The following is a 13,177-nucleotide window of genomic DNA, read 5'->3' on the forward strand; positions in this document are numbered from 1 at the left end:
GGCTTTTCTCATTCTCAGGTGCTCAACCGCAGTCGTCCTGTTGCCAGGCCTTCAACCAAACACATCCTGCTTGGCAGCCGCTTTGTACTCAGTGTTTTAACCTTTCTCTGAACCAGTCATCTTAAGTACAGCCTTGCAAAATGGCGTTACTGCTGCTAAGCTGGGGTCTTTCATCCCAGGGCAGCGCAATCGGTGAGTCCCTGGCACATCTACCACTCACATCTGCATCTCTCCTGAGACACGATCCTCCCTCTCAGCCTGAGATGGGAGCAGCTGCAAAACCAGAACTCCAGAACTCGACAGCAAATACAGACCCAGAGTTCAGCCGGCACAAAACACAAAGACACAAAAACACAGACACTACTTCCTGAATCGGAACCGCCTAGGATCCTTTTTCTTACAATAAGACATTTAAACACTTTCCAACCTTATTCCAACTATAGGAATTAATTTCTGCTCCTTCAATTATAAACTAAGGACAAGTTTCTCACACAAAGACAAAAAAAATTCACTTAAAATTAAAATCAAGGTTTGTTTATTGGGATGAACATTACAGCTTTTAAGGCTTTCAGGTAGGGGGAGTGACCTTTGTGAAACATGAAGGAGGGGGAGATGAGGGTATAGGCAGTGATAGCTGGAGGCAAAGAAGTCAGGCGATGAGGTCAGGTGGTGGAGACACCGGGTGTAGACTGAGGAGATAACTGGTTTCTGCTAAGGGAGCTGAGGCATCCCTTGAATGTTATCTTGTGTATCTATGTTTCCTGTGCCGTAAATTCATGGGAGAGGCTTTGTCCAACAATCTTAAGACTTATGGCAGTCATCTTAGGGGTGAGTCTCTGTGGCCAAACAGCCCAGAGTCACTTTGAACCATGCAGTCAAAAAGCGGCTAGGCCCAAATCCAATATGGCTCCGTGCAAGGCAGGGCTGATGTGTGAGGACCAGACAGAAGCAGACCAAATGGACTGTAAGCTCTTGCCCACCAATCCTGAGCCTCTGACACTAGCTCAATGATTCTCAACCTACATAATGCTGTGAGAGGACCATTCAGTATAGTTCCTCATGTTGTGGTGACCCACTAGCCACACAATTATTTTGTTGCTACTTCATATCTGCAATTTTGTTAGTTATGAGTTGTAATATAAATGCCTAATATCCATATCTGATAGGAGACCTCTGTGAGAGTCCGTCAATCCACCCCACCCCTTCTACCCCCTCACAAAGGGTCCAGACCCACAAGTTGAGAACCACTGCACTAGATCCCTTCACCCAACTTGAGAGGTGAAGTTTAAAGACTTGGGCCCTGTGCTTGTGCACCTAAGCAGTGACTTAGCACCTTGCTGAGGATTACCTAGAACCAGGAGGGAACAGCCCTGTGTCATGCAGCCTGTGCTCCCTGTATCCTGACAGGGCTTCCCTGCTTCCTATGGATGTCTTAGTCCCTGAAGCCTGGGACCCTTGGCTGCTTGGCATCACTCTGTGCATTTTCACAGCCACTCCATTCATTACTTTTCCAGAGGTCTCTGCTGTGTGCTCCACTCCTTCTCTGTAACACCGCCGCCGCTGCCGCCACCACCACCACCACCACCACCACCACCACAGGGTCCTGGTACTGGGCATCAGCTCTCCCCAGTGAACTGCACCCTATTTCCCAAGCTCATGGTAAGCTGAGACCTCACAGCATCTTTCTCATGGTCTGCTATCCACCGAAGTTCTCAAAGTAAGGAAGCCCAGAGATGAGCAAGATGATGACTCAGGACATGGTACTGTACTAGGCAAGCCCCCACTCCCATGTCCCTATCACGACTAGTTTAAACACAAAACGAGCCCTGGAAATAGCCCAGGAAACTCATCCAACCCCTCCACCTCGACAAGGGCAACTGCAGAAGTTTTAGCTCTGAGAAAACATTTTTCGCATGACTTACATTGAATGAAAATTTCAATGCAAAAATGCCCACCCTGTGGCCAGCAATTAGGTGGTTCTGAAGAGAGATTCTAGCTACCTCTAATTTAGAACTTCATGCTCACAACTGGGTCACCTTCAGCGTGTCACTGCTGAGTGAGTATGCTGTTTCTGCTGTACCACACAGGCGACAGGTCCCTTGATGCGAGAAGCAGAGTGGCTTACAGGGAACCCGGTGTGACTGAGAACCCTAGGTTGTGACCACAGTGTGCACACTGCTCTACCATAACCCTCCAAAACCCACCCAGGAATCGAGGACCACACCCCACTGCTGTCCAAGACAGCTCATCACGGGTACCTCCCCGTGAGACACATGAGCAGCTGTGAGACACAGATGCCACAGCAACCAGGACCCTCGTCCCAAGAAAGAGTTGAGCATCAGACTTCTAACTGGGACCAGCAGTGATGGGCCTTACAGCCAGTTCCCACGTTATTTTTTTTTTTTTATTAACTTGAGTATTTCTTATTTACATTTCGAGTGTTAGTCCCTTTCCCGGTTTCCAGGCAAACATCCCCCTCCCCCCTCCCCTTCTTTATGGGCGTTCCCCTCCCCATCCTCCCCCCCTTGCCACCCTCCCCCCAACAATCTAGTTCACTGGGGGTTCAGTCTTAGCAGGACCCAGGGCTTCCCCTTCCACTGGTGCTCTTACTAGGATATTCATTGCTACCTATGGGGTCAGAGTCCAGGGTCAGTCCATGTATAGTCTTTAGGTAGTGGCTTAGTCCCTGGAAGCTCTAGTTGCTTGGCATTGTTGTACATATGGGGTCTCGAGCCCCTTCAAGCTCTTCCAGTTCTTTCTCTGATTCCTTCAACGGGGGGTCCTATTCTCAGTTCAGTGGTTTGCTGCTGGCATTCGCCTCTGTGTTTGCTGTATTCTGGCTGTGTCTTTCGGGAGAGATCTACATCCGGCTCCTGTTGGCCTGCACTTCTTTGCTTCATCCATCTTGTCTAATTGGATGACTGTATATGCATGGGCCACATTCCCACGTGATTTTTATAATCTGCTAAACACCATCAATACACAACACCCCCAACCTCACACACATGTGCATGTGCTCCCATGCCAAAAGGATAAAGTGATGTCGGTCCACTTAGAGCAATGCCCAAACTGTGGCAGAGGTCCTATGGCGTCAGATATGGTGATTTTTTTACCATTTTCTTCGAAGTCCACACCAGAATAAGGAAATTTGTTTCAATATCAAAGCCAACTCTGAGGAGCAGAAGGGACAATAGTCACCAGGAGCAGAGCAACATTAGCAGTGACCAGGCAGGGCGCGCGCGCGCACACACACACACACACACACACACACACACACACACCCTGTCCCCCCTGGATGGCTTTGAGCATTCTGTTGTTTGCTTGTCTGCTTGTCTTAGGGATGTTCCTGACTGGGTAAGAACTTGAAATAGGTTCCCTAAATGTTTTTATCCATACGCAGTAGAAATAATGTGTTGCAGTATGTAGAGGTTTGTATTCAAGCCTGAAGCAGCAAGATGCAATTCACACAGAAAACCACCCCAGCTGATACCCAGATGGGAAAGCCCACACAAGCTACAGCAGGGGAGCATGTAGGTCACAGCAGTCACCGTCAGGGTACACGGTAGTGCAGACATGAAACAGGCTTTGGAAGTCTGTGAGTATCAGTGTGCCAGAGTCATGCAGCCCAACCATGGGAAGTGACAATTGCCATCTTAGAACCATAGAGACAATCTGTTTATTCCCACCTGCGGCTTTCACAGCAGATATTTGTGTGCTCTGGAGCCACTCATCTGCTCACCCGTCACTCGCACACCATGAATTTATCCAGCCACTCACTCGTTTATACACCCATACACTTGTGCATTTATCCATCCACTCCTCACTTGCTCATGAGCTTATAGATTTATCCATCCACTCACTTGCTCACATACTCACTTGTGCACTCATCAATCCACTCACTCCATTCCTCACTGACTCATCCACCCACCCACTCGCACGCGCACCTTTCCCTCCCTCCCTCATCAGTCGACTCTCCCGCTCACTGACTTGTCCATTCACACTTCATTTGCTCACTCACCCACCATGTTTTTTTCTTTCACTCACTCTCACTCTCTCCCTGTCACTCACACTTTCATTAACTGACTCACCATCCATCCACTCTCCATTCACTAGCTTGCTCTCACAGTTCCTCCCTCACCAGGCCCCCATCAGGTGTCAGCCTCCTGCTGGAATGCTTCTTTCTATTTGGATGTTCAGCTCTAAGTTCTGCAGACTACAGGGACAGCTCCTTCTATGCTCACAGAACACTAAGAAATATGGTTTATAAAGAAGTTGGTGCAGTTGTTTCTGGTGATGGGCGGGCTGAGACATCTGGGTCTACCTACAAATGCTAGGCCTCCCACTTCTGCCATCTGCTTTGCTTGAAAGGCTCCATGGAGTGCCAGATCAGGCTCACAGATAGTGGCAGAAGAGCAGCCAGGACTCCAAAAGTCTGACCCAGAGAACTGAAATTGTCCTAATGCTTACCCAGCAGCCTAAGGGTAAGGAAGAAGGACTGACTGGCATAGTTGGAGGTCTCGGAGCTGAGCTGAATCACCAATGCATACAGCCTCTCCTAGAGGACTGTGGCCCCAAGAAAGGCAGTTCTCAGCCAGAGCAGTGAAGATGGACCAACTCCAGATCTTCTCCATGCAAGTTCACAAACTTCCTTTCCCAGATGGAGCTGCCTGGCCATCTTATCCTACAGCCACCTCCCTCTGCAGGCACAAAACTGAAGCAGCATGCAGACCCCTTGGCCACAGATGGCCAGCCAAAGGAATATTGAGGACCAGGCCCTGTACATCCCCTGTACGCTTGACTCCAGTATAGGAAGTTCTACTGTACCATTAAAAAATCAGAGCTCACTAAAGCATATTCAAAAATTCCTAGTGCAGGGCCAGGCCCTTGAAGACAAAGTCTTTCAGTGCTGCCTATGCCACTAGGTTTAGCTTGGCCATGGGACCAAATAGGAGCTGGTCACCAGGGAGGGAGAACTTTCCAGAAAGAGGATCCAAGCCACCAAAGGCAGAGACTAAGGAGCACAGGGATGTTCAAAAGCACCTGGTAGTAGGCCTGACAGGAAAACTAGTGGAGGCAGTATGGAAATGCAGGGCAGCAGGAAGGAGGGAAGCATTGGAGGAAGTTGGGGTGGGGAACAGCCTGTGCCCTGCCAGGCATCCCTGAGGTGGGGAGAGGCTGAGCACTCTCACGGAGTGTATGCCCAATCACCCATGCTCACGTCCTGTGGAAAACAGGGTGCTGTTGGTGGGTTGTAGAAAGAATATCTTATCTGTTGTATGGTTACATCACCTGTCAATTATAGAAACCTACGGCCTATAGGAAAGGGTAAAATGGGTGGAACATCCGGGAGGCAGAGAGAATTCTGGGAGAGAGCCAAGCGCAAAATTTGCCCAGGAAGATATGAAGAGATGAACGCCGGGTACCTGAGCACAGGTAACCAGCCACGTGGAATCAGGTAGATGAGAAAAAAATGGGTTATCTTAAGTCATGTTCTAGTTGGAGAAAAGCCTAGCTATACTGCCAAGGTAGTTGTAAACATATTTTGAATCTGAGTCTTATTTCTAGGAGCCTGGGGTTGGGAGAAAGAACCAGAGCAAACTTCTACGGTGGATCAAAACCCTGGTCCTCTGTTGTTCAAATCCCAGCCCTACACCTGATGGACTCAGGTGAGGAGGGGCTGAGCTGGCCAGGAGTCAGTCTCCTTCCAAGGGCTGCTTCCCGGGAGGCACAATTGCAGAGGATAGATTTTAAGAAAAAGAACACAAAATTGTGGGTATAAAATGAGGCAAAATGGGGGAAATTATTTGAAACAGAAAGGAAATCCTAACACTGTAACGATTCAAATATCGATAAATAAAACCACCAGAGGAAAATGGAAAATAGTGTTTGGTAGCAGAACACCCAGCATTAACTACAGTTTCCAGATTTTATTTTGAATTGACTGAAAAGAAAATAAATCCTGATTTCAATGCTGTGTTTATTCTGTTTGTCTTCTCTGTGGGCGGGGGTTGGAGTCGAGTACCAGTAGGTACCACTCAAGGAATTGGCTCAAACACACTTTCCATGTGAGGGTCCCTCAGCCAGCCACACTGAGGACAGGCATCACTTCAGAATGATGGGGACTTCTGGAAAACCAACTGTCGACCCTCTGCCTCAGTCTGTGAGACTGAGGGTCTGCAGAGTCTACTTCATCCAGGGGCAGAAGGCAGGGAGAAGGCTGGAGACTGTGGGGGTCAGAGGACGCAGGCTCTGGAGCACTCTGGTGGGTCAGTGGAGGCAATGGAGGAAAACCCTGGTGCTTAGTCTGCATCACGAAGGCCAGCTCTGAGTTCTCCCCAAGCTGTTCCAGGCATTGAATCCTTTGCTACTGTACATTGGCTATTCCAGCCCTTCAGAGGCCAGAGAACAGATGGCAGGGTGTGTTTGCACAAGTTGAGTATAGTAATGCAAACCAGGGGTGGTGGAAAATTCTTATGATCCCAGCACAGAGAGGGTAAAGTAGGAAGATCTCAAGTTCAAGGTCAGCCTGGACTACATTTACGATCTCAAAACAAATGTGGAGATTGGCAAAGAAAAAAAAAATCAGTTCAGTGTCAGCATTCTGCTCTGCAGACCAGGCTGGCCTCAAACTCAGAGACCCAACTCCTCTGCCTCCCGAGTGCTGGGATTAAAGGTATGTGCCACCATTGCTGGATCCTCTGGTCAGCATTCTGAAAGTGCTTTTCCCACTTGTCATCACCTGCTCTGAATTCATGTTCTGGAGTTACTAGAAAGTTCTATCAAACGTCTGGGAACAATTCATCTTGCTGATGCAGCTGTAGTCTGTGTTCCCAAAGTCACCGCTGGGAACTCCTCTGAGAAGCCAGTGTTAGGAGACAGGCTTGTGGAGGTGATGAGATCATGAGAGTAGTCATGGGGAAGTCAGCACCATCACCAGACTGCAGAAAGTTCCAATCACCCCTCCACCAGGTGCAACTTTGAGAGGTGCCACTATGAATTAGAAACTCACTGTCGCCATAAACCTAATCTTGGCCTTCAATCTCCAGAATTGTGGAAGTTTGAGCATGCTTAATCCAGAGAGAGGCCTTGTTGGAGTAGGTGTGGCCTTGTTGGAGTAGGTATGGCCTTGTTGGAGGAAGTGTGTCACTACAGGAGGTAGGTTTCAAGACTCTTGCTTGCTGCCTAGAAGTCAGTCTGCTCCTGACTTCCTTTGGATGAAGATGTAGAACTCTCAGCTCCTTCTCTAGCTCCATGCCTGTTGGGATGCTGCCCGGCTTCCTGCTATGATGATAATGGACTGACCCTCTGAACCTGTAAGCTAGCTCCACTTAAATGTCCCTTATTAGAGTTGCCTTGGTCATGGTGTCTTTTCACAGCAATGGAAACCTAAGACAAGAATCATGTTTAGTGAATTTCTGTTTATAAGGCTACGGCCTTGTGCAAAAGCAGCCAGAATGTGCTACTCACAGCCCTGGGTGTAGACCTGTGGTAGTCCCTCTTTCTAAAGTTGGCTGGGAAGATAGCTCAGTGGTTAAGTGTTTGCCAAGAAAGCGTGAAGATAAGAGTTCAGATCCCCACAACCCACATAAAAATACCAGGCGGCCATGACAGCCCAGTTGTAATTCTAGACGAGAAGGCAGATACAGAATCCCCAAAGCAAGCTGGCTAGCAAAACTATCCATGTTGGCTAATTCTGGGCTTGATTGAGAGACCCTGTTTCATTGAATAAGGCGGAAGAGAGAGTGAAGATGATTCCTGATGTCAACTCCAGGCCTCTCCAAAAAATGAGCAAATGTGTATGCACCCACATACACATGTGCCCACATGAGTATACACGGAAGCATACATGCACATGCACAGGGGCAAAATACACAGAAGCACACAGATGGAAAAGAAAAAAGATAAATGGGATGTTAACTGCGTTCGCTCATACTGCACATCCTCCATGGGAGGCATGGAAAGGAAGAACTCTAATGTGATACAGGGTGAGGGTGCAGAAACTCCAAGATCCAAGGAGCTCTGGCATTCTCATGTCTCTGGCATTGTCAGGTGTGAAACCAGTTTCTGGGGCTAAGCTATGGCCTCTTTTGAGAAAGATCAGAGGAGTCTTGGTCACAGGGGCGGTATACACACTCACACACACACACACACACACACACACACACACACACACACACACGTGAATCTGAGACTTGCATCATGCTGAATGCAGGAAGACAGTGAGACTCCTGGTCTTTGTGGACTCCTGAACTGTGACCAGAAAGAGTAGTGTTTACAGGTGTGACCAGTGGGCACCAGCTTGGGAGGTAGTCCATACCTACTCAGAACCTATTTCAAATTCCAGCCAGGTACAAGTCCACATGGCTACAGGGACCAAGTCCTGCCTGGGAAGGGTCTGGAGAAAAGTCTTGACTTTGCCCATCATTAATCATCTTCCCCAGTGTCCTGCCTTCCTTACCCTCAAGTCCCAGGATCATAGGCTGATCTCTGAGGAGCTTAACAGCCTGTGAGCAAGGCTCTGCCTGCGTATGTCCGAAAGGCTCTGGGACTCTGCAGCAGGGCAGGCTCTGGGACTCTGCAGCAGGGCGAGCAGGTCCTGACTGAAGTTCCTAAATCCCTGAAGACTGAGGTCTCTATCTGAGAGGCAAGGCTGCAAGGCAGGTCGAACATGTTCCTGGACAGGTTTGGAACTTGCACCACAGGAATGAAGATAATGGAGACCCTTTGGGCCTGACCTCCACAGCAGCAACAGCGGCAGGAACCATGTTTACTTCCAGACCTCGGGGACTGAAACTCCTTGCAGGCCTGGCTTAACTCTGCTGTTCCCAGAAAGCTCTCACAGTGGTCTGTGCAGGAGCACGGGCAGGCTGAGAATGCCGTCCCCCAGGGCACCTGTAGTCTTCCCCGCCTCACTGGAAGCTCTACGCCCTCTGGAGCCCCGCCCCTCCCCCATCATGTGTCTTGGCTTGAGCCAACATCCTAACTCAGAACAACAGAAGGTAACAGGGTGGTTTTGCTTTGATTTGGTTTGATTTTTGTACGCAGGGTGGTCAAATGTGTGCAAAGGAGCTAGCTGTCAGCTTGGTGTGCGTAGACGTGTCTGTGCCAGTGATTCCATACTTGTGAGTGGGAGGGTGTGGGTGTACACATATGCTGTGCTCTCTCTCTCTCTCTCTCTCTCTCTCTCTCTCTCGCTCTCTCTCTCTCTCTCTTTGTGTGTCTGTGTGTGTGTGTGTGAGAGAGAGAGAGAGAGAGAGAGAGAGAGAGAGAGAGGGAGAGAGAGCAAGCTGTGGGCTACATACACATGTGTGTAGGTATGCGAATGTGCTGTGGCCTCTGTGTGTATGTTCTCCCTGGGTAAAGGGGTGTGTGTGTGTGTGTGTGTGTGTGTGTGTGTGTGTGTGTAGGTGTGTGTGTATGCTGTGTTTTTCCATGTGTACAAGTATATGTGCTATGGGATCTGTGTGTGTGTGTGTGTGTGTGTGTGTGCTTGCTCTGTGTATACAGGTGTTTATGTATCTTATATGTTCTTTGTGTGCAGGTGTGTGGGAGCACTGTGTATTCCTTGTATATGTGTGTACCTGGACTGTGGATTTCCCATGTGGACCAGCATTCAGGAGTGTGCTGAGGCCATAGCACATGTGTAAGCTTAGCTCACAGCTCTTCAGCAACTAATCATAAGAGCTTTGCTGTCCTGGGTCAGCCTTTGCATCTCTTCAGTGATGGTAACAAAAACCTAGTATGACTTTGGTAAATGGGGTGAAAATACTAGCCCAGTGTTGAGTACAATGTTGGCTCCCAGTAGACAGTTATAGTGTTGGCACACAGTAGGTGCTTAACAAAAGTATCTACAACTTTAGCTGGAAATGAGCTAGTCAGATCTGGAGACACTTCCTCGGGGTGACAGGGCCAAAGCATTTTTTTTCCTTTTCCAATTCCCACATTTAGAATGCATGTATGTGCACATTAGATGAAAGACAACAGACAAGCTAAGCGTTTTGTGCTACTGGTGTTGGTTACAGGACAAGAGGACCCATCGAACAGGGTCATCCAGCTAGCAGAACTGCTGTCCCTGGAATCAGAAGTAGGGGACTGGATTCCCCTGCTCTCTGAGCCCCAGAGCTGCTGTCTGCAGATACAGCAGAATGCTCCTTCACCCCCAGGTTCCTGCAGAGCACAGTCAGGGTGAGTGGAGATGGAGACAGACAAGCCTCCATTACAGTCCATCCTACGCTGGGTATCCAGAGGGGCTTCTGACTCCAGCAGTAAACGTGTGTACCCCTCATTACAGAAGGTCCTGTAGAGGGGGAGCAGAACAGTCGGGGTGAAAACCTGCACGTTTGTGTTCGCGGCTAAAACTCAAGGCAAAGAATCAAAAGGGAAGTGTGTGTTTGGGTTCTAGCAGGGGGATGGAGAAACAACCCTGCCCCTGGCAAGGATAGCAGGGTCCTCAACGGAAGTAAAGATGCCAGAGGCTGGAGGGATGGCGATTCAAATCACTCCTGTTGCTGTCAAAGTCATGAGACTGTGAGACATCACTATGTGGTAAGCTCTAGGACCCAAAGTACACAGGGGCAGTGACACTTCCCTGGGAGGTGGGGAGCACACAGCACTGAAGAAGGCTCTGTCCAACAGTATTCAGATGAACCAAGCTGCATCCCTGTGTCAGGTGGAGGTAGTCTGCAGTAACCTCACCACACAGCAGTGAGTAATCTAAAGCCACTCAGCCTGTGCCCGGGAGCACTCCACTCCGTCTTCGTGCTCCCTCGTGGTGGTTGTAATACGAAGCCAAGGGTGGAGCCCAGTGTCTACTAGGATCTTTTCCCAGTGAACATCTAATTTGTTCTGTTACAGGCCTGGTGTCCTAGGAACACAGCATCTTAAACTGTGGGTCATGACTCCATATGACTGAATGTAGGATGTCTTATCTTAGTTATTGTTGTGAAGAGACACCATGGCCCAAATGACTCTTATGAAAGAAAGCATTTTATTGGGGTCTTGCTTACAACTGTAGAGGGTTAGTCCATTATCATGGTGGGAAGTATGGTGGAGGGCAGGCAGGCATGGGGCTGAGAAATCACATCCTGCTCCCCAGGCAGAAAGGAAGAGAGAGAGAGAGAGAGAGAGAGAGAGAGAGAGAGAGAGAGAGAGAGAGAGAATGAGCTGGCCTAGTGTGAGTTTTTGAAACTTGAAAACCTACCTCAGGGACATTCCTTCATTCTAGAAGGCCACACCTCTTTTCTTTCAAAGATTTTTTTTTTCGGAGCTGGGGACTGAACACAAGGCCTTGCGCTTGCTAGGCAAGCGCTCTATCACTGAGCTACATTCCCAACCCCAAGATTTATTTTTTTATGCATGTGGGTACACTGTAGCTGTCTTCAGATACCCAGAAGAGGGCATGAGATCCCATTACAGATGGTTGAGAGTCACCATGTGGTTGCTAGAAATTGAACTCAGGTCCTCTGGAAGAGCAATCAATGCCCTTAACCACTGAGCCATCTCTCCAACCCCAAGAGCATACCTCTTAATCCTCAACAGATTGGAAACCCAAGTATTCAAATGTATGAGCCCTGTGACATTCTTATCCAAACCACCATGTGGGACTTACTGAATTTTAGCAAAGTGTTTGCTTTCCGAACGTGCAGCAGCAAACAAAAATCCATTCAAAATTAAAAGCCGGGTGGATCAGAGGTGCTTGTGGAAATGTTCAACCCTGTTCCTTCAATAGACTTCTGCAGCCTTAGTTCCAAACCCACAACGCGTGATCTCTGTATCTGTGTGCTGCCAGGACATATGTGAACATTCCATAAAATTCCTCAGCTCAGGCATAACACCAACATGTATTTTGAATTGCATTTCATGTGCATTCAAATGAGAACATTTTTGGACTGGATTGTGCCAGATGTGCCAGAACATTTGGTTGTTTTCTTTTGATTTTGAAGAACAGGGTCTCACTAAGTAACCCTTGCTGTCCGGGAATTCACAGAGATCCACCCATCTCTGCCTACTGAGTGCTAAGATTAAGGGGGTATATTTATCACCACACACAGCAGAGTATAGATTTTTTCTTAAGCTGCAGTCCGAGTTCTTGACTTACAGTTTATATTTAAAAAAAAAAAAAAAACCCTATTGTAATGGTGTAATGGTTTGTATATGCCCAGGGAGTGGCACTACTAGAGGGTGTGGCCCTGTTGGAGTAGGTGTGTCACTGTGGGCATGGGCTTTGTCCTAGCTTCCTGGAAACCAGTATTCTACTAACAGCCTTCAGATGGTGAAGAACTCTCAGCTCCTCCTGCACCGTGCCTGCCTGGATGCTGCCATGCTCCTGCCTCAGTAATATGGACTGAACCTCTGAACCTGTAAGCCAGCCCCAATTAAATGTTGTCCTTATAAGAGTTGTTTTGGTCATGGTGTCTGTTTGCAGCAGTAAAACCCCAACTAAGACACCCACTCAATCCATTTTGTCTTCAGATTAGGACAGAATTTCCAGCTGTTTCTGAAATGATCCTAAATGGACTGCCATTCGGTACTGCTGATTTATGCAAAGAGGCATTGACCCTCATAGACCCAAAATATCAATCAACTCTGAAAAACGAAAATGTTATGTGCCCTGCAACATCAAACATTCAGCCAAGACTTAATTCCTTGTGTTGAAATAAACAAGTATGCTCTTCTCATTAGTATGCAAATTTTCTATTGTGTTTAATAAATGGTAAAATTATCAATGTTACAAAGAATTGTCTCAAAATAGATTTCATTATTGCTGTAAATCAGGCGCTCTCCCAGCCTGCGTTTCAGTGACTTAGCCACTTACATCATTCTGTGCTACTGCCAGGCCCGGCACATTTCCGCTCTCCCTGTGAATTGTGTATGTCCCTGTGCAACATGGGCACCCTTTAAAAGGTCTCTCTTGACATCACAGCTCCCTCTCTGTTTTTCCTGTCTCTTTCTTGTCTCTCTGCCTGCCTGACTATCTCTATCTCTCTCACATGTCCCTATGCTTTCTCTATAACTCTCTCATGTCCCAACTCTGATGACCCTTTGCTTGCCCCTCCCCAATAATCCTCTCCATTAAATCTGTTGCATGGCATGAGCTATGCAGCACCACCTTTGATCGGTCACCAAGGGACCTTCCACTGCCTAATCCTAACAATTATAATTTATAATCAGTAAATAT

At 48.0% G+C, this 13,177-nt stretch overlaps 1 long non-coding RNA gene across 3 annotated transcripts; it reads left to right on the forward strand.

Moving 5' to 3' along the window:
* The first annotated feature begins 8,557 nt into the window (after positions 1-8,557).
* On the forward strand, positions 8,558-12,725 carry LOC148007019 (uncharacterized). 3 transcript variants are annotated; one of them, XR_015646103.1, is made up of 6 exons: positions 8,558-8,999; positions 9,542-9,643; positions 10,023-10,185; positions 10,403-10,545; positions 12,233-12,359; positions 12,472-12,725. It is a non-coding gene; the product is annotated as an uncharacterized LOC148007019 (long non-coding RNA). The 3 variants fall into 3 exon arrangements; XR_015646102.1 differs by lacking the exon at positions 10,403-10,545 and having other exon boundaries at positions 9,542-9,725; XR_015646100.1 differs by lacking the exon at positions 10,403-10,545.
* Positions 12,726-13,177: the final 452 nt, after the last annotated feature.

This window comes from Rattus norvegicus, chromosome 1 (assembly GCF_021556685.1).
Source record: "Rattus norvegicus strain SHRSP/BbbUtx chromosome 1, alternate assembly SHRSP_T2T, whole genome shotgun sequence".
Taxonomy (NCBI): Eukaryota; Metazoa; Chordata; class Mammalia; order Rodentia; family Muridae; genus Rattus; species Rattus norvegicus.